This window comes from Capsicum annuum, chromosome 9 (assembly GCF_002878395.1).
Source record: "Capsicum annuum cultivar UCD-10X-F1 chromosome 9, UCD10Xv1.1, whole genome shotgun sequence".
Lineage (NCBI taxonomy): Eukaryota > Viridiplantae > Streptophyta > Magnoliopsida > Solanales > Solanaceae > Capsicum > Capsicum annuum.
In genome coordinates this window covers 71,570,997-71,591,035 of record NC_061119.1, presented here as the reverse complement: position 1 = coordinate 71,591,035, position 20,039 = coordinate 71,570,997, and positions in this window count along the sequence as shown.

The following is a 20,039-nucleotide window of genomic DNA, read 5'->3' as shown; positions in this document are numbered from 1 at the left end:
CGCTTCCATTTGTTCTCCCACGTTAGTAGCCTCAGTTTCACCCATAGCAGGCTTGGATTAAGTTGTAGCAACCGTTGCCTCATCTGGGCTTGAGCTAGTACTGCTCGTACTACTGTCACTCTGCTCTTCAGACTAGAAGAGTATGGGAGTTTCCTTTTCATGTTGCCCGGTGTTGTAAGCAGGTGCAGTTTCGTCTCTACCCCTTTGAGATCTTCCTCCATTGGTTAGTAGAAGTTTGCGAGCTGTAACGCCTGAAACAGAAGTAAGGAATTAGTTTATAATGCAAAAACAACCTAAACAGTGAAAACTTTGACTTGACGGCCACACTGGTGGTCCGTCAGGTAACTGGTGGTCCACCAGGTAGGTCGTCAGGTCCTATCCAGAAGACCTGAGATTTCACAGCGTTGTGAAGGTCTATATGGTGGTCTGTCACAAAACTGATGGTCCACCACTTTGGCCTTGTATCTTATCCATTGGGTGTCACTTTTGGGGTCCTTGCGACGGTCTATATGGTGGTTCGTCGCAAAACTAACGGTCCACCATTTTGACCGTCACACCCCTTCTCCAGATGAAGCTTTTAGTTTGGCATTTTGTCAAACATTTAGCATTCAAACCTGATTTTTTAGCAAAACTTGACACCAATTTCACATTTATGCACAACATTTACCGCTTCTAAATGCATAGGTTACTAAGACTTCACCTAATAGTGTATAAGAAAGTTTCAGACTCAAAGCAACTCAAATTAAAAGAAGAACACAAGACAGAATTTTAATCAACAAACTACTTATTCATTTTATATTTTTGGAATTAAAAACTGGAAGAACAGGGTGGTGCTCATACCTTGGTTTCACGGTAGCTTCTTATTTTACTTGCTTGGAAATTACAAAAACAACTTCACTTAAAACTCTATAATTATTTTCAAGGTTGTTTGTGGTAAATATAAAGAAAAGAGTGGGTTGCTTTAAATAGGGAAAAAAGGAGATAGAGAGTCCTAGGAAGAGAAAATGCCTTCAAATTCTTTGAATCCAAAGAGATTTTGTCAGTTGAAGAAATTGAAAAGGTTACAACAACATATGTAACCACTCTTTTTACCTCTTTAAAATCATTTGGATCACGTATGGGTCATTTAAATAGGCATCCATTTTAACCCGACCTGATCTGGTACTAGTGTAACAGTGACGGTTGCACCGATGGTCCATCGGACATGCGACAGACCACTAGTTGGGCCGTCGTACCTTACCAGAACATGAGCAAATCAACTTAATTTCGACGGTCAATGTGGTGGTCCACCAAATCAGTGATGGTCCACCAATTTCACCATCACTTTTGTTCCAGGGACACAAAATTTTAGCATCTTTGTGATTGAGGAAACAGTGGTCCGTCAGGTAATTAGTGGTCCACCAATTCGGCCGTCACTTTTGTTCCAGTGACTCAGATTTTCAGCATCTAGTTGACAGAGCAAATGGTGGTCCATCAGGTAATTGGTGGTCCACTAATTTGGCCGTTAACTCATTTTCCAACTGTATTACTCCTTCTTTTGATGCATTTTCAATCCTGCACACTTCACAAACACATAAAAAATGCACTAAAACAACAAAATAACTTAACTAATGCTTTACAACAACACATTGTGGGTTGCCTCCCACTAGCGCTTGATTTATCGTTGCGGCACGACTTAGTTATCTCGATTACTCAGACTTCATCGAGAAAGATAGTAGCAATACTCTTTATCGAGTCCATTGGATCGATATACAGTTTCACACGTTGCCCATTTACCTTGAAGACACTTCCATCTTCATTTTCAAGTTCCACTACTCTAGATGAGTAAACTTGGTTCACTTTAAATGGGCCAGACCATTTAGACTTAAGCTTACCTGGAAAAAGTTTGAGTCTGGAGTTGAACAAAAACACCAAGTCACCTTTCTAGAAATCCCACTTTTTAATGCTACGGTCGTGGTATTTCTTCATTCTTTCTTTGTATAGATCAGCCTGTTCATAAGCTCCAAGACGGAACTCATCCATCTCATTCAGCTGCCCTAGTCTCATATTTAATGCCTCATTCCAGTTTAGATTAAGCCACTTTAGTGCCCACAACGTTTTATGCTCCAACTCAATTGGCAAATGAAACGCCTTGCCATAAACCATTTAGTATGGTAACATACCAATAGGTGTCTTGAAAGCTATTCGATATGGCCATAAGGCATCGTCCAACTTTCTAGACCAATCTTTCCTGCTAGCATTTACAGTCTTGGCAAGGATAGCCTTGATTTCCCGATTAGATATTTCCACCTGTCCACTAGTTTGTGGGTGGTATGGTGTAGCCAACTTATGTTGCTTAACACCATATTTTCCCAAGGTAGCTCTGAACATCTTGTTAGAAAAGTGTGATCGTCCATCGCTTATGATGGTACGTGGTATCCCAAAGCGAGAGATGATATTTCTCCTCAAGAATGCAACAACTCGCTTTCCTTTATTATCCACTAGAGCTACTGCCTCAACCTATTTTTACACGTAGTCAACGACAACTAATATGTACTTCATACCGAATGAGTTCACAAAGGGCCCCATGAAATTAATGCCCTAGACATCAAATAATTCTACCTCCAGTATTTTGGACATTGGCATCTCATGGTGCTTTGAGATGCACCCTTGCCTTTGACGTTGTTCACATCTCTTCACGAACTCGTAGGCATGTTTGAACAAGGAGGGCCAATAGTAGCCGCTTTGCAGAACTTTTCTTGCAGTCTAATCACCTGCATGGTGACTTCCAACTGGGGAGGCATGACTTGATTCTAGTATACTCCACATATCCACTTCTGGGATGCACCGCTAAATAATGCCATCAGCACACTGCCAAAACAGATACCGTTTATTCCAGAAATAATATGTCACATCATGGAGAAACTTTTTCTTTTGATGAAAGGAAAAAGTCTACGGCATCACTTCACTTACCACATAGTTTGCGAAGTCAGCATACCAAGGTACTTTTTCGATCACTACAACCAATATTTTCTCATCCAAAAAAAGTGATCAATATCTAGCTTATCCTTGGCTGCTTGCTTGTCTTCGAGTCTGGATAGGTGGTCTGCCACCCGATTCTCACATCCCTTTCGATCCTTGACTTCAAAGTCAAATTCTTGAAGTAGCAATACCCACCGGATCAACCCTGGCTTAGAATTTTTCTTCGCCATTAAGTACCTCAAGGTAGAGTGGTCAGTGTGTACCACTACCTTGGTACCTAATAAATATGCTCGGAACTACTCAAAAGCATACACAACTGCTAGAAATTCTTGCTCAATCACGGTATAATTCTTTTGGGCCCCATTCAAGGCCTTGCTTGCATAATATATCAGATGAAACAACTTCTCTTTATTTTGGCTAAGAAAAGATCCAAGTGCCACTTCACTGGCATCGTACATAATTTCGAACGGTTTCGTCCAGTCAGGAAAAACAATAATTAGAGCCTCCACCAATTTTAACTTAAGGCATTCAAAAGCCTTTATGCAGTCATCATTAAAAGAAAACTTAGCCTTCTTCTCCAAAAGTTTGCAAAGCAGGTTTGAAATCTTTGAGAAGTCCTTACAAATCTGCGATAGAACCCTGCTTGATCGAGAAAGCTACGTACCCCTTTGACCGAAATAGGGGGAGGTAGTTTCTCAATTACTTCAAACTTTGACTTATCAACATCAATGCCTTTAGCCAAAATTTTGTGACCAATAACAATGCCTTCCTTCACCATGAAGTGACATTTTTCCTAGTTAAGGACAAGGTTAAACTCTTCACACTGCTGCAACGCCCGACTAAGATTCAGTAAGCAAAGCTCAAAATAATCTCCGACCATTGAAAAATCATCCATAAACACCTCTAAGGTGTCTTCAACCATATAAAAAAATATCGATATCTGCATCGCTGAAAAGTGGCGGATGCATTACACAAATCGAAAAGCATCCGTTTAAAAGCAAATGTACTACATGGGCACATAAATGTTGTGTTTTCCTGATCTTCAGGAGTAATAGAAATCTGTTTGTAACCAGAGTACCCATCTAGAAAATAGTACCTACCCCTTCCTGCTAGCCGATTAAGCATTTGATCCATGAAAGGCATTGGGAAGTGGTCCTTCAATGTCCACAAGTTGAGTTTTCTGTAATCTATATAACCCTTCACCCAGTAACAGGCCTGAGTGGAATCAACTCGTTTTTCTCATTAGCCACCACAGTCATGCCCCCTTTCTTGGGCACACACTTAATAGGACTCACTCACTTACTATCTGAGATAGGGTATACCACTCCTGCATCTAGCCACTTGATTATTTCTTTCTTCACCACCTTTTGCATAGGGGGGTTTAGTCAACGCTGATGCTCAATAGTCAGAACACAATCCTCCTCTAACTGAATCTTATATGTATATATACCAGGAGGGATACCAATGATGTCTACAATCGTCCAACCAATAGCCCTATTATATCTCTTAAGAACATAGATTAGAGCTTCCACCTGTTACTCTCCTAGATCAGCAACAATAATAACAGGCAGTGTATTCCACTTCTTAGGAACATATACCTCACATAACCGGGAAACTCCTCCTGCTCCAAAGTAGGTGGCTCTTCTATAGAAGGCTTAGCAGGTGGACTTGGATGATTTTTCAAGTCCAAATCCAACTTCTTGGATACATATGAATAAAACCCTATGCCCCTTAAGGCACACACCGTTTCCTTATAATCTTCAATATAGTCATGACTAAAATTCATCAATATAGCACCTAAAGTTTCCACAATAATTTTTTATTTTATAGGCACTTCCTGCTCCTCCTCATAATAAATATCCACAATAGAAAATATGCTCTTATCTTTATGCTATTGCATGAACTGACATACATCGAATCAAACTACTTTATCATTCAACCTGAATAGTAGCTCATTCGCCCTCAAATCAATAAGTACACTCCCGGTTGCGAGGAAAGGTCTACCTAAGATTATGGGCACATCGAAATCCACCTCACGATCGAGAATGACAAAATTAGCCAAAAAATATAAAACTGGCCACCTTAAATAATACATCATATAGAATCCCCATAGGCCACTTCATAGATCTGTCCGCCATAACTAATATCATGTTTGTGGGAGTAGGAGTCCCCAAACTCAATTTCTTATACACAACAAGCAGCATCAAGTTTATACTGGCTCCCAAGTCACATAGAGCTTTTACAAAATCAAGAGGCCCAACAGTGTACGAGATGGTAAGTGCTCCCAGGTCTTTCTTCTACACCAACGACCTTATAGAAATAGCACCACAATGATGGAGATTGTCCACTGGCTCAAAACTAACTGTTCGCTTCTTCGTAATAAGGTGTTTCATAAACTTCGCATACCTGGGCATTTGCTCCAATGCCTCCACCAATAGCAAATTGATTGTCAACTGCTTAAGCATGGCCATAAACTTTCCAAACTTTGTGTCCCCGGCTTTTTTTTCAATCGATGGGGAAATAGAAGAGGTGGTTTTGAGAGTGTAGTAACCACCACTTCAGTCTCGTTTCCCTTGCTCTTCTCCAACTTATCAACCTGCTGATGGTTGGATGGTGTATTATTAATGACTTTATCCAATTTTACCCACAGAAGGGCTTGCCAATACCTTACCACTCCTACTGGTAACTGCCATATACAAACCATCCTTCTTCGGGTTCTGAATTGTGTCGCTTGGTAGGGTGCTACTCTTCCTTTGATTGAATGCGGTAGACAGTTTGTTGAATTGCTGCTCCAACTATTTTATTAAAGTAGAGTGTGAATCAACTAATTGATTCATTGAGGAAAAATCCATTTTCATCTTAGCCACACCAGTATTTGTTACTTCTACTCCCTTTAATAGCTTAGCCATCATGTCCTCCATAGACATCTTTCTCGAACTAGTCATAGCAGCCTCACAGTTTCCAGGAGGAATATACAACCCACTCCCATCATTCTTATTCTTTCAATTGCCTTGGTCGGGGTCCTTATAACCATATTTATCATAATAGTTCCGACCTTGGTTTCCTTGGGCCACCACCTTAAAAACCCCTTTGATTGTTCAAGTAATTAGCTTTCTCCTCAGAATTAGATTCAGCCCTTCTCTGTGATGCTACAACTTTAACCTTCTCTGTCTTTTCTAATAATAAATAATTAGTGAAAAGATCCATTTGTGTCTTCATGTGAGCCATGTTCTGGTCATGTTTTTCTTTCTTTCGCCTCTACTGTGTAGTCATACTAATAGATACAGTAGAGCTTGCTTCCTCAGAATCCTTGGTATGCCAAGCTCTACTCTGCTTCATCATACGATTCCACATCTTAGCTGCTTCAGGAAAAGTGAGGTCCATGAATTACCCATCAACAACATTATCTACTACTGGCTTTGTCACAGAGTTCAAGGCCCAATATAAGATCTCCATCAAGTGGATATTGGTCATCTAATGATTTGGACACTGCATAAGCTTCTTCTTGAATCTCTCCCAAGTCTCATAGAGAGCTTTCGTTGGAAGCTTTATGAAGTTATTAATCTCATCTCTCAACTGTGCCCGCTTGGATGGTGGAAAGAAACTTCCAAGGAAAGCATCTTTCAGTGGCCTCCAATTGGTACTAGAGTTTGGAGCTAACCCATTCAACTATAAATTCGTCTCCCTAGACAAGGATAACGAGAACAACCATAATCGAATAACATTTTCCCCAACTCCTGGGTTATCAAATGATTTACATATCGATATAAAATTAACTAAATACATATTCGGGTAATCACCCATAAGTCCAGCAAACAGCCCCTTAAGATGCAATAACTGGATCATCGTTCTCATGATATTGAACTTGGCTCCAAGTTCTAAGGGTGGAGGAATAATATCCCCTATTGCACCAGCTCCATCCAAGTCATCATCATCGTCCATAAAATTAAATTAGACGACCTGGCACTTTGGTCTTGCCTTAGCATGGCGATTTCTATTAACATTCCTATTTGCTGGTGCAAGCATATTATCCGCACGTCTCTGGTTAACCGGATTTAATAGATCATTATCACCCAGATCATCATCATCATCTGGGTTTAGTAATTGTCCTACGTTATCCGCATTCTGCTAATTCAGTTGTGCAGCTGCTAAGGCAGCTAGTCTAGCTTCTTCCTGCTAAACAGCTACCCTCTCTGGGTCCTGTTGACCATCTATTCTACTGATATATTCAGGTTTCAAATGAACAAGTAATAAAGGTTCAACTGATCTCTGTGTATTTGGCATACAAGACAATCAACCTGTGAAAAACAAAAACAATAAAAAAAAAGTAAAATTTGGGAAACTTTGACCAAAGGTCAATTAACAATCACAGACGTAATTGACAATTGTATTCCCCGGTAACGGTGCCAAAATTTGATACGTCTAAATTATAACTCTCGTTAGAAAGTATAAGCTGTCGCTGTCAAATATGGAACCCAACGGGGTTAGGTGTCGAATCCTATCGGGAATACTGTGTTCACTAAGTATTGTGGTTATTATTAGACTATTGATAGAAGGTTTCAGAATAAAAGGGGGTTTTGATTTATCAATTGTATTCAAATACTTGTCATATAAAGTAATCCAATTGTAGATTGTAGTGGAAATAGTAATTCAGTAAGAGTAGTCAAACTAGTGTTATGGTTACCAATATGCTTAAGCACGTAGGGCTATGAACTATTTTGAATTCTCAATGAACAATTCTAATTGATAGAGTAATTAAATTCTATGGTTTACCCATTAGTTTCTCGACCTAAATGAGTAGCTTATCCCTTAATTCTTTCAAACTTAAGAAACATATTATTTATTCAACTATATTCTCATATGGGTTGATCCGGTAAGGAATCTACCCTCCATCCAAAGGTTAAAGCCTTTAGATTTATGTAAACCCTTTGTTTCCCAACAAACACTTTTTTATTCAAACAAGTGATGTTCTTGGGCTCACTTTTCAAGTTTGCAACCAAGAAAAGTCATTAAAGTGAAGAAGGGTCTATGCAATATCAATTAATCATGGGAATCTACTAGATTCACAACCCCCAATCAACTATTCACATCAATGCCCCCATCACCCTAGTTATGGGATCTTAGCCACATATCTCCACCACAGAAAGAGAAGAAATCATTGTGTTATTCATAAATTAATTCAGAATTAACTTACAAAAGTCACAATTATTGTTCTTCAATCTTCAATAAAGAAAATGATAATGGAATCTAGATCCCCAATTCTAGAATGAATCTCAAAGAAAAACTACGTACAATATGTTTCTAGTATGGAAACTCTGGTAAAAGATAAAAATTACCTAATAAAACCTAAAACTAGGTATTTATATGTTCCTAGGTAAAAGAGATTTGAAATTCAAATTTAATAAGAATGTGTCCAATTGACGTCCAAAGTGGTGGTCCGTCGCAAGGCTGACGGTTCGTCATATGAGCCGTCACTACTGATCCTGGAGGGTCACATTCTGGATAACACTGATGGCTAAAATGGTGGTCTATCACAAGACTGACGGTCTACTATATGAGCCGTTGCTGATGATACTGGAGAGGCAGGTTCTGCTTAGCACTGATGGCCAAAGTGGTGGTCCGTCACAAGGCTGATGGTCAACCATATGAGCCATCACTGGATGTTTCAGAATGCCAGGTTCTGTTTAGTGCTGACGGCCAAAGTGGTTGTCCGTCGTAAGACTGGTGGTCCACCATATGGTTGTCGCTGAGTCTTCAGAAATCATGGATTATGTTTGGGTCTGATAGTTAAGTCGGTGATCCATCATAGAACTGGTGGTCCACCACTTTGACCGTTAGAAGTGTTTTTCTGCAAATTTTCTGAGTCATTTCCTTTAGCTAGCTCCTTACCTTGAAACACTAAAACCCAGCATTAAATGGAACCTTGATTGCTTGAAAACATGCAATTTCCTCAAGAAAAAGATGCAAAATATCCCGTCAAAAGACAGAACATCACGCCTTTTAAATGTACCTGTTATGGCAATACTTGAAGAGCTTGGCATTTGATCAAAGGTTACGCCTCTTTAGGCCACCCCTGAAAAAGTTTTGCCTAAAGTTCGAAAGTGTAGACTTTAATTAGAACAAGTTGGCATGCTGATGAGGCTTGTAACTTTGCAAATTTCTCTGTGGCACTAACTGCTCTAGTTCAATAGTGACAAACCACCCACAAAAGGAGTCCTTGCTGTGAATACTAGCTTTGTCAGAGTAAAGAGGCCAGATTTTTTCATCCTTAGTACAAGTTAAAAAATATTGTTTTCTAATTAGTATGTAAAAGACAGTTTTTAAAGTTTAATTGCCAATCTATGCATTTGTATTATTTATTAGATAATTAGTGTATGAGATTATATATATGTATGTATATGTAATGTGATTAGTGATTTATACATTTCGATTAATATAATTATTTTTCATTTAGAAATTATGTACTAACATTTTATGCCTAATGTCATTTCTGTAAAATGTGGCTTGAATTATCAAATTTTAAATATTATTGCTACACTTCAAAAGTGTTGCTTTTTAATTAAATTGTGACATATATATAAAACATGCTTACATTTTACAAGTGTTGTCATGGAGGATGTTTAAAAGGCTACGATTTTGAAGTGTGGCTAGTAATAAAGAAAATGACACATTTTTTAAGTGTTGTTATAGAGGTACACTACAAAAGGCTACACCTGTGAAGCGTGCCCAATAGTAAAACAAAGGAAATGTTTTTTAAGTGTTTCTATAGATTTTCGACAAAAGGCAACACTTGTGAAGCATGCCCAATAGCAAAATAAAGGCAACACTTGTAAGTGTAGTTTTATCAAATAAAAGTGTTGCCAATGACAAGCTGCAAAGCATTGTCTTTATACCTTAATGGACACGCCTGTTAAATGTAGCTGATATGACAACACTTAAAAAACGTGGCCTTTGATCAAAGGTTACGCCTCTTTAAGCCACCCCCCAATAACTGTTGGCTAAAGTTTGAAAATATAGCCTTTGATCAAAGGCCACACTTTTTGTTATTTTATGCCACAGTTTACAAGAGTGGCAATAGGACTAAAATATTGTAGTGTGAAATGGTGAAAAGGGAAAGTAACCCCGCTTAATTAGAGATTATGTCTGGCGCCACACTGCTATTGTAGAATGAATACCACTATAGCAAAATGACGTCAACCTGCCCCACTGTTTAATCATCTAAAATTTTACTCCACGCCACCTCTCATAATTTTTCTAATAAAATTTTGATAATACCCATACTCTATACTATGACATTTCTAAGTAACACTGGATTTGGTCGTTATTATAGACATAGAAGCGCATGCAAATAGAAGATTAGAGGACCGATAGAGTATAATCATATCATTAAACTCATAAATCAATAACAAGATAAATCAAAGCAAAGTCGATGAAATTCATTACTCAACTTTCATCTTAGTGAATTCATAATGATAGATTGATTTCATCCTATTAATTACATAAAATATGCTATTTATCTAGTTTATTGTTCATTAGTTATTTTTATTAATAGTTTTGTTAATTCTTAAATTCATCTTTGTTCTACCTTTTGAATAAATAATAAGCATTACTTTAATTTACTAAATAGTTAATCGATAAGTTCCTATGGTAAGATATCTGGACTCTAAATCTTATATTAATCGTATAATTGCATACACTTGTGAGTTTGTTTGGATGCAATAGGCTCTTTAAGTTTACTCTAAAATAAAAGGATGAGCTTAATAATGTTAATACATTCAATTTGATTGTGTTGTGAATATGTAGTTACAGAAAGCCACTTTTGAATAATTATGTCATGCGTGGTGAGTGTTTATTATGTTCTTATATATTAGACATCTAGAACTTGCCCCATGTGAGTATTGCCCAATGTGAGTATGAAACTAAGCATAGTTTCAAATTTTGGAATATGTTCAAGGCTCTTATTTCTTTGTAAGCTAATTCCTTTTGACCATTGTTTGAGCCACTCATTACATTATCCTTAGTTAAGCCCCTTTAAGCTATTTAGCGTATTTCCTTGATAGCCGCACTATTAAGCCTATTTCTCTTTATTGATGTGCTTTGTAGTTAATTTGATCCAAATAATCCTAACACACTTTATAGTTGAAAAGTGTAATAGAGAAAAAAAGGAATGATAGTAGTAAAATAAGAGAGATATTAGTGTGGTGAGATTAAGAACTAGAAAAGGGTGCCCTTGTGAAATATAGCTTTTAAAATGTTAATAAGGAGAAGAAAAATAAAAAAGAGTTGTATTATAAAGAACAATAATTTCTGAGAATCACATAAAAAAAACTTTAGAAAAAATATTCTTGCTAGCAATACGTGATTAAAGAAGAGGTAGAAATCAAAAGAGAAAGGGGAAATTTGAAGGGAACATGAAAATAAACTGAATTTATGGTGATATAAGAAAAATTGATTAAACAAAGTTGAAAGTAAATGTCTTAAAGTGCATAGGTATAGTACTCACTATTTTGTCTAATTATTCCTACCCATCCCTTAGCCAATATTACGACTAGTCAAAGTACTTTTGATCCTACAAGTTTGACTCTTAATTGTTAGAGTATTACACTATGGGAAAGATTATGGTATGTTTCTTATGCTTGAAACTTTCTTTAAGAGAGTAAGTGAATTTCCTTTCTTTACGTCACTAATTTTGGTAGTGTTTATGCATATCGTGAGAAAGAGATATCTCTTTAAATTAGTGAGAATACATAATGGTAAGAATATGCTGTACTAAAGATTGTAATGCCCTATTTTTCATGAAGAGCAAGGTTTAGAGGTTATGTAGTTTCACGTAAAGGGTCTTTGGATTTGAAAATATATGTATGTTGGGTGGATTATGTATCATGATTAAATTTTCTAGTAAATTTGAGTAGACCAGTGAATCAACATCACTTTCGGATTTACCTTGGTGGATGCCAACTAGAAATGGTAAGTTTACAGTGTCTAATGCTTGGAATCTTCTAAGACAGAGAAACATATATACAAAGAATATGAAAAGAATCTGGTATAAAAGGGTCCCTTTCAAAATCAATTTTTTTCCTATGGAGATTGTGGAAGTTTAAATTTCTAGTGGATGATGATATCCTGCAGAGATGTAGAATTAATACAGTTTCTAGATGTAGATATTGCCCAACCTCACAATGAAACTACCCATCATGTATTTATAATAGGGGATTTTCGCTGCTAGAGTATGAGATTAATTGCTATCAGTGTTAGAGTAAAAGGGCCTTTTATGATTTTTGGTGCAACAGTATGGGAATAATGGCTATCAGTATTGGAGTAAAAAGGTCTTTTGTGAAATGTCATCAAACTATTGATATATGGCGGAGCAGAAAATGCCCCTAGTAAGTTTAAACCTATTTTACAAGCTACACTAATAATGATTTGTTGGCATCTTTGGAAAATAATACATGCAATTGCTCATAGTGGAATATATCTTGAAGTAGATTTATGGAATTTGTTATAATATTTAGAAACTGACTCTACTTCTATACCCTTGGGTGAATGAGGTACCAGTTTCTTTGCCTTAGAGAATTCTTGCAAAAATATATACCACAGATTAGAGCCTATCAAGTAAACTGGATAAACCTACTCACGGATTATTCAAGTGTAACTTAGATGAGGCCTCTAGGGGTAACCTTATTCCCAACTCAATTTACATTATGTGAGAAATGATGAAGGAACTTTGTAATTTGCTAAATATGATCAAATTTCAGATATCGCTGGTATTACAGCTTAAGCTATAACTATGAAGGAAGGGTGCGGCCATTTTATAGATAATTAGATTGTTCCCTTCATTTTGGAGAATGATTCATTATGGATGATAATGATGGTAAGCATGATTAAGGAGCTAATTTGAGGAGGTCTAGTTCACATTTAACAAACTTATAGGTAGTGTAAAATCCAAGCAAACTTTTTAAAAATATTTGTTTTAGTGTTGCAGGTACTGAACATTTCAATGTTTTTCAAGCACTACCAATGCAAAAAACATCTTAAACATAGATAAACACAAAGTACCACATATACGAATCAGATAATTAAGGAAGCAAACACCTGATTGACAATAAGAAACTTTATAATAGAGCATACTCCTAATAAAACCAAACATTCAACATACAACTTTAAGGTCAAAATTCACAAACCACAAAGAAATTTAAGAAATAGAAAAGTTGAATAGCTTTAGCATAGGTCGAAATTCACAAACTATAAAGAAATTTCAAAAATAAAAAATATGAATAGCTCTATCTTCTACAATGTCTTTGTAAGGAAATAAAATAGTTATTATTGCTTAAAACTTCTATAAAGGTGGTATAAATCTCTTATGAGGTTCATTACTTTGTAAGGGAATTAAAAATAGTACCAGTTTATTAATCTGATAGATCTATTTTTATGAAAATAACTATGACTTATTTTGAACCTAAGGTGGTAACACATGACGTTGAAGCTGGTCTTCATTGGGATCGTATTACACAACACCTGATTACAAATTTATGTGTCTTGATGTGTAATCTATCTTAAAATTTAAAGATGGTTATGCATCTTAGCTATGATTTAAATGTTAGGCATTTGGTTGAAGCAAAAAAAAGAAGAAGATAAGATCGTAGTTGTTATTTGATTAAGCTCAAGATCCATGACAGAGAAGGAAATTGATGTAGATGTCAATGGAGAGATTCCTCGATGCTTATTGGATTTGTGATCTGGCTTGAAGTGGTGATTAGAAACCTTTACACTTTCTCAATTTTGTATATATTGTCTTTGTTTTTTATTTTTATTTTCTCTATTTGGACCTATCATAAGTACAAATCCTTTTATATATAAGTTTTTATTAATAAAATGGGCTAATTGGACTATTTAAATTACAAAAAAGTGTGAGTTGACCTGCTTAATTATTATTGTAAGTTGTGGTATTTTGAAGAGTATATAGTGAGTTGTTCAAGGATGAACAACGGTTTGAGTGTGGGGTGGTGATCTTAGGCATCTATATACACCCAATTGTCGTATTTAACCCATATTTAAGCTTAGATTTTAGAGTAAATTTATTTATATACTTACATTTGTGCATACTTATATTGGTGAGAAAATATAAATAATTAGATGTTATTAAAGGTAACATGCACATGAAATTTACCCAAGGGGATAAAAAATGCAAATTTTCAAGCAAGCATAGAGATGCCAATACACTGCATTGGCAAGCCACCTGGACAATGCAACACTCTCTGATGAAAACTTCAAAGATCTATGAAAATGGGTCCCAAAGCATTAGGCAGGGGGCCACATTTATATGCAAACATCCTAGCCAATGTGGTGCATTCTAGTAGAAACTTTAGAGAAGGGAAAAAGGGATTTCCAATGTTATAAAGAAGATATTATGTTGGCTGACCACCACTTTGACCAGCAAGACGTGTCAAGTGGTGTCATGCATTAGATTTTTTATAAGTCTCAGTCCAAGTTCAAAAAGTATATAGGGTTATATTACACCATTATAAATAAAACCCTTGGGCATTTTAAAAAGGGTTGACCACTTTTTTGGCTAGCCACGTGATGGAGGAAAGATTTTATCATTAGAGTTCATAATTTCTACTCTTTAATTTTTCATGAACACTATAAATTCTTCTAATTTTTATTGGAATTTGAGTATTTAAACACTTTTGTTCTAAAGTTACAACTATAGCATGACTATTTAGTAGATGATTAATTTGGTAACATTTTTTTTTATCACATTATTTGCTCCTATATTCTTGTTGTCAATATTTTATTACTTCATAACCAATAGAAACAACCATATACTTATTGTGAACTCAAAATGCAAACCTTGAACCACAACGAGAAATATATAAAGTAAGATATAAACTTTAACCAATAAAGAAAGAATTTGTGGCTACCCAAATTACCTTGACCAATTTTAAAATAGGAAGTTCAATTACATTTGCATGTTTACCTTGATCATAGACATGTAAACATAGATACACATGAGAATAGATGATCAAAGGTTGGAAAGACATAATATAGGCCCCGTAAATAAACAATGAGATAAATAAATAAGTTGAAAAAATAATATACTTTACATAATTGTAAAATAAATTTGTACCTTGGAATATCTCTCCAATTGTGACCAACTTTACTTATAGCTTTAACTAAGTGTCATAACCAAAAAATCAAACAAATTATCTTTCATTGCCAGACATGTGACAACCCTCTTGGTACAATGCAATGCATGACTATCCCTTAATGGAAATATGAGCGGAATACTAGTCTTCGTGGTTGGTCTATCCTCGAATTTAGGAAAGGCTGACTCCATGGGTGATTGTTGATAGATTGACTAAATCAGTGCACTCCTGTAAAGGTGAATTAGAATGCAGAGAAGTTGACCAAGAGCTACATTCGTGGATTATTCAGTTATATGGTGTATCTATCTTTATTATTTCTGATAGAGGTATGACTATACCTTAAAATTTTGAAGTTTTATGTAGAGTGACTTAGAAACCCAACTTATTATGAGGACAGCATTTCATCCTTAGATGTATAGCCAGTTAGAGAGGACATGCTTTAAGTGTGTGTTATTGATTTTATAGGTCATTGACACCAGTTCTTGCCTTTAGTAGAGTTTACCTACAATAATAGTTAATATTACAATATTTTGATAACGCCTTTTGAGGCTTTACATGGATAAAGGTATTGATCTCATGTGGGATGAATTGATTTATTCGAGCTTAGGCCTTGGGATACTGACTTCTTGAGAGATTTGAGGGATCTAGTGAGACTGAATTAGTAGAGGCTTATGGATATCCATAGTAGGTAGAAAAGTTATGTTGATTGAGTTCATGAAATAGAATTCATGCTTGGTGAGCGGGATTTACTAAAGGTATCACCCAAAAAGAATGTGATGAGATTTGGAAAAAATGGGAAACATAGTCCAAAATTTATCGGGTCTTTTTAGATTCTTAAAAATCTTAGAGAAGTGACATATAGGTTGGCTCTACCTCTGAACTTGTTAGTGGTTCATCTAATATTCAACGTCTTGATGTTAAAGTGATATCGTCCTAATTATTTTCATGTTATCCAGTGGGGATTCAATTATATTAGGTCATGTTTTTTCCTTTAAGGAGAAGCCTATTGCTATGTCGAGTATGCAAACTAAAAAGTTGAGATCCAAGCATATTGATTCTGTAAAATTTTAGTGGAGACATTTCCTAATTGTTGAGTCTTTGTGGGAGATTAAGCCTGATATGGAGTATATACCTACAACTTTTTGTTGATTTGAATAAATATATTGCTAATGTCCACTTATATCTTTTTAAGGGTGAAAGTGAGCATGATCCTATGAGTTCTGAGGTGTTGAGTGGTTAGAGGTCAAGTCATGCAGGCTGAGGGTTTCATTCATATTCTTTTGGTTATGATGGGATTTTGCTTCTTCTAGTCCCTTACATCATGATTCTTACAGCAGATGATGCTATGTTTGAGATGTGTTTGGCCATTTAGCCAGAGACTGCCTCAGACGAGTATTAGGTCTTTCTCAATAAAGTTTACAACTTTAGCTTTGTCCATCACCAGTGCCTCTGACAAAAGGGGTACACAGAGTAGTAGATATAGATCTTAAGGTACCAGTCGTGGATCTTAGAGAGCTCATGGTATTGTATGGGGAGTTTCTTATTCTGGTAGCGAATATTGGTAGAGTTTTTTTTCCTAGGAGACCTGAGGTAGGGTCCTATAATGTTGTGATTACAAGTATTTTCCTGATTTATCATCATCCCATTTTAGTGTTATTTAAACCTGGGTCCATATTCTCTTATTTATATGCATATTTTGCTTTTAGTAATGATTATATGTGTAAGTCCCTTATCGTACCCTTTTCTATTTCTACTCTTGTAGGTGATTCATTAGTGGTAGATTTGGTGTAGCGATCATGTGTAGTTGTTGAGGCATGAATCTTGAGTGGATTTGAGCATTCTTGATATGGTTAATCTTGATACTATTTTTGGTATGGGATGATTATCTCCTCATCATTTGTTTTTGGATGGTTATTCTAAGATCGTTAATTATATATCAATGTTAGAGCGGAAGGGTACTCCTTGTTCATGTCTGGAAGGGGTTATATCATGTCTTCATGCTTAACACATGGTAAAAAAGGGTGTCTTGTTTGGCTTATGTTCTAGAGTTGAAAGAATTGAATGAGTAATTGTAAGATTTATTATGTAAGGGTTTTATTAGGCTGAGTGTTTTACCTTGGGGTACTCCTATCTTATTTAAGAAGAAGAATGACATGACCATGTATTTGTGTATTGATTATTGACGGTTGAACAAAGCGACCATCAAGAACAAATATCCTCTTTCTCATATTTATGATTTATTTGATGAGATTCAAGGTGCTTTAATATTTCCTAAGATTTTTTTGCAGTTTGTTTACTATCAGTTGAAAATTAAAGCGTCAGATATTCTAAATATGGCTTTCAGAACGTGGTATGGCTACTATGAATTCTTGGTTATGTCTTTCGGGATGACCAATGCCCCAAGGATGTTTATGGAGTTGATGCACATGGATTTTCAACCTTATCTTAATAATTTTGTGATTGTGTTTATCAATGACCTCTTAGTTTATTACAAGAATGAGTCTATGTTGGTGAGAAATTTGAAGGCCATAATTTAGATTTTGAGGGATGAGGTTGTATGCCAAGTTTTCGAAGTTTCTGTTTTGGTTGGATTTTATTTATTTCTTCAATCATGTGGTGACCAATGATGGTGTGATGGTTTATCCTGCCAAGTTGACGGCAGTTCATGATTGGGATAATCCTACTTCCCCAATCAAAATTTAGTGTTTTATTAGGTTAATGACTACTAGTAATAGTTTGTAGAGGATTTTTCTTCCATTGCAACCCTTTTGACTCGATTCACTGAGAAAAAAGTTGTCTTCTAGTGATCGAACGAGTGGAAGAGGAGCTTATAAAAGCTTAAGGTGTTATTGACTTTGACTCATATGCTGACTTTGACTATGTAGGGCATGTGTTTAACAGTATTTTGTGATGCTTCCAGAGTTAGCTTGGGTAGTGGGTTGATATAAAAGTGTAAGGTAATAGCTTATGCCTCTCGACAGTTGAATATCCATAAAAAGAACTATCCTACTCATTATTTGGACTTTGTGGAAGTTGTGTTCGTATTGAAGTTTTGGTATCACTATTTGGGGGTTCATTGTTAGTTTTTCACCGATCATCGTAGCCTTTAATTCTTCTGTAGTTAATGGGATCTTATATGAGACAACATAGATGGTTAGAGTTGCCTAAGGATTATGATCAAACTATCTTTTATCATATGGGTAAGGCTAATATGGTAGTATATGACTTATGTTAAAAATTGGTAAGACCGGGATTTTGGCTTATCTCCTAGTAGTTTTAGCCGTATACATCCACTCTTTGGCCGACCAATTGATTTGGTTTGATATTTTAGTACCTGGGTGTGTTTTTGCTTATGTCGAGGCTATATCCTCATTGATGAAGTAGATTTAAGCTTGATAGTTTGATGATGGGAAATTAACACTAATTCATGATAAATGAATAAGTGGTGAGGCAAAGGTAGAATCTCTTGATCATAAGGGCATTTTTAGAATTAGTGGTTGTGGTTTTGTTTCAAAGGTTGGTGACTTGATTAGAGTGATCTTGGAGGAGGCTTATAGTTTTAGGTATTCTATCCATCCAGGAGTAGCTAAGATGTATGAAGCAATATTATTGGTAGTGTTGATTAGAGTAAGAAATTGTGGAGTTTGTGACAAAGTATCTTAATTGTCAATGGGTAAAGTATAATCATCATTGATCGAGTGGTATGATGTAGTGGATTTCCTACAGTAGAAATGGGTGCAGATTGTTATGGACTTTGTGGTTTACCTCCCCCCGACTTTGGGAAAGTTTGATTTTGGTTGATTGTGGATAGTTTGACTACATTGATATACTTTGTACTTGCAAAGGTGAATTACAAATGCAGAGAAGTTGGCCAGGATCTATATTTGAGAGATTGTTTTATTACATAGTGTGCCTATCTCTGCTATTTCTTATAGAGGTACGTTATTTACCTTGATTTTTTAAAGTTCTATATAAAGCGAGTTGGGGAGACAAGTTAATATGAGCATGACCGTTCATCCTCAGATGGATAGCTAGTCATAGCTAACCATTCCTGTATTAGGGGACATACTTCAAGCATATGTTATGGATTTTAGTTGTCATTGGGACCAGTTCTTGCATATAGTGGGGTTTGTCTATAATAATTACCGTTCTAGCATTTAGATGGCACTTTTTGAGACTTTATATGGGAGGTGGTATAGATCCCCCATGGGATAATTTTATTTCTTTGAGTTTAGGCCTTGGGGTATTGATTGGTCAAGAGATTTGATAAATTAAGTGATATTAGTTGAATAGAGTCTTTGAATTCCTAGAGTAGGTAGAAGAGTTACGCCGATTGATGGGTTTATGATAAGGTTTTCAAGCTTAGTGAACGGGTTTTGTTAAGGTATCATCCATAAAGGTTGTGATGAGTTTCAAAAAGAAAAGAAAGCTTAATTTGAGGTTTATTGGACCTTTTGAGATTCTTAATAAGGTTGCAGATGTGGCCTATAGGTCAAATTTACCTATAAACTTGTCAGTTTTTCCTTCGGTATTCTATGTCTTTATGTTGAAGTGATATCGTCTTGATGATTCTTATTTGATCCAATGGGATTCAGTTGCATTAGACCGTGATTTGTCCTTTGAGGAGGGGCCTAGGGCTATTTTGGTTAGCAGAGTAGTAGTTGAGATCCACGAATATTGATTCTATGTATATTTAGTGGAGACATTGCCTGATTGAGGAGGATACATGGGAGGTTTATTTCGATATATGGAGTAGATGCCCCTAGATTTTTATTGGTTTAGGTACTTTCCTTGGGTTTTCGTTTGAGGGTGAAGGCATATTTTAGTGGTGGATAATGTAACAACCCTTGTGGTAATTATTAGATTTTTTGTGTTTGAATATTTTTTCCTCTCCCATGTTGTTTGGTCTTATTTATGAGTTATACTCATGGT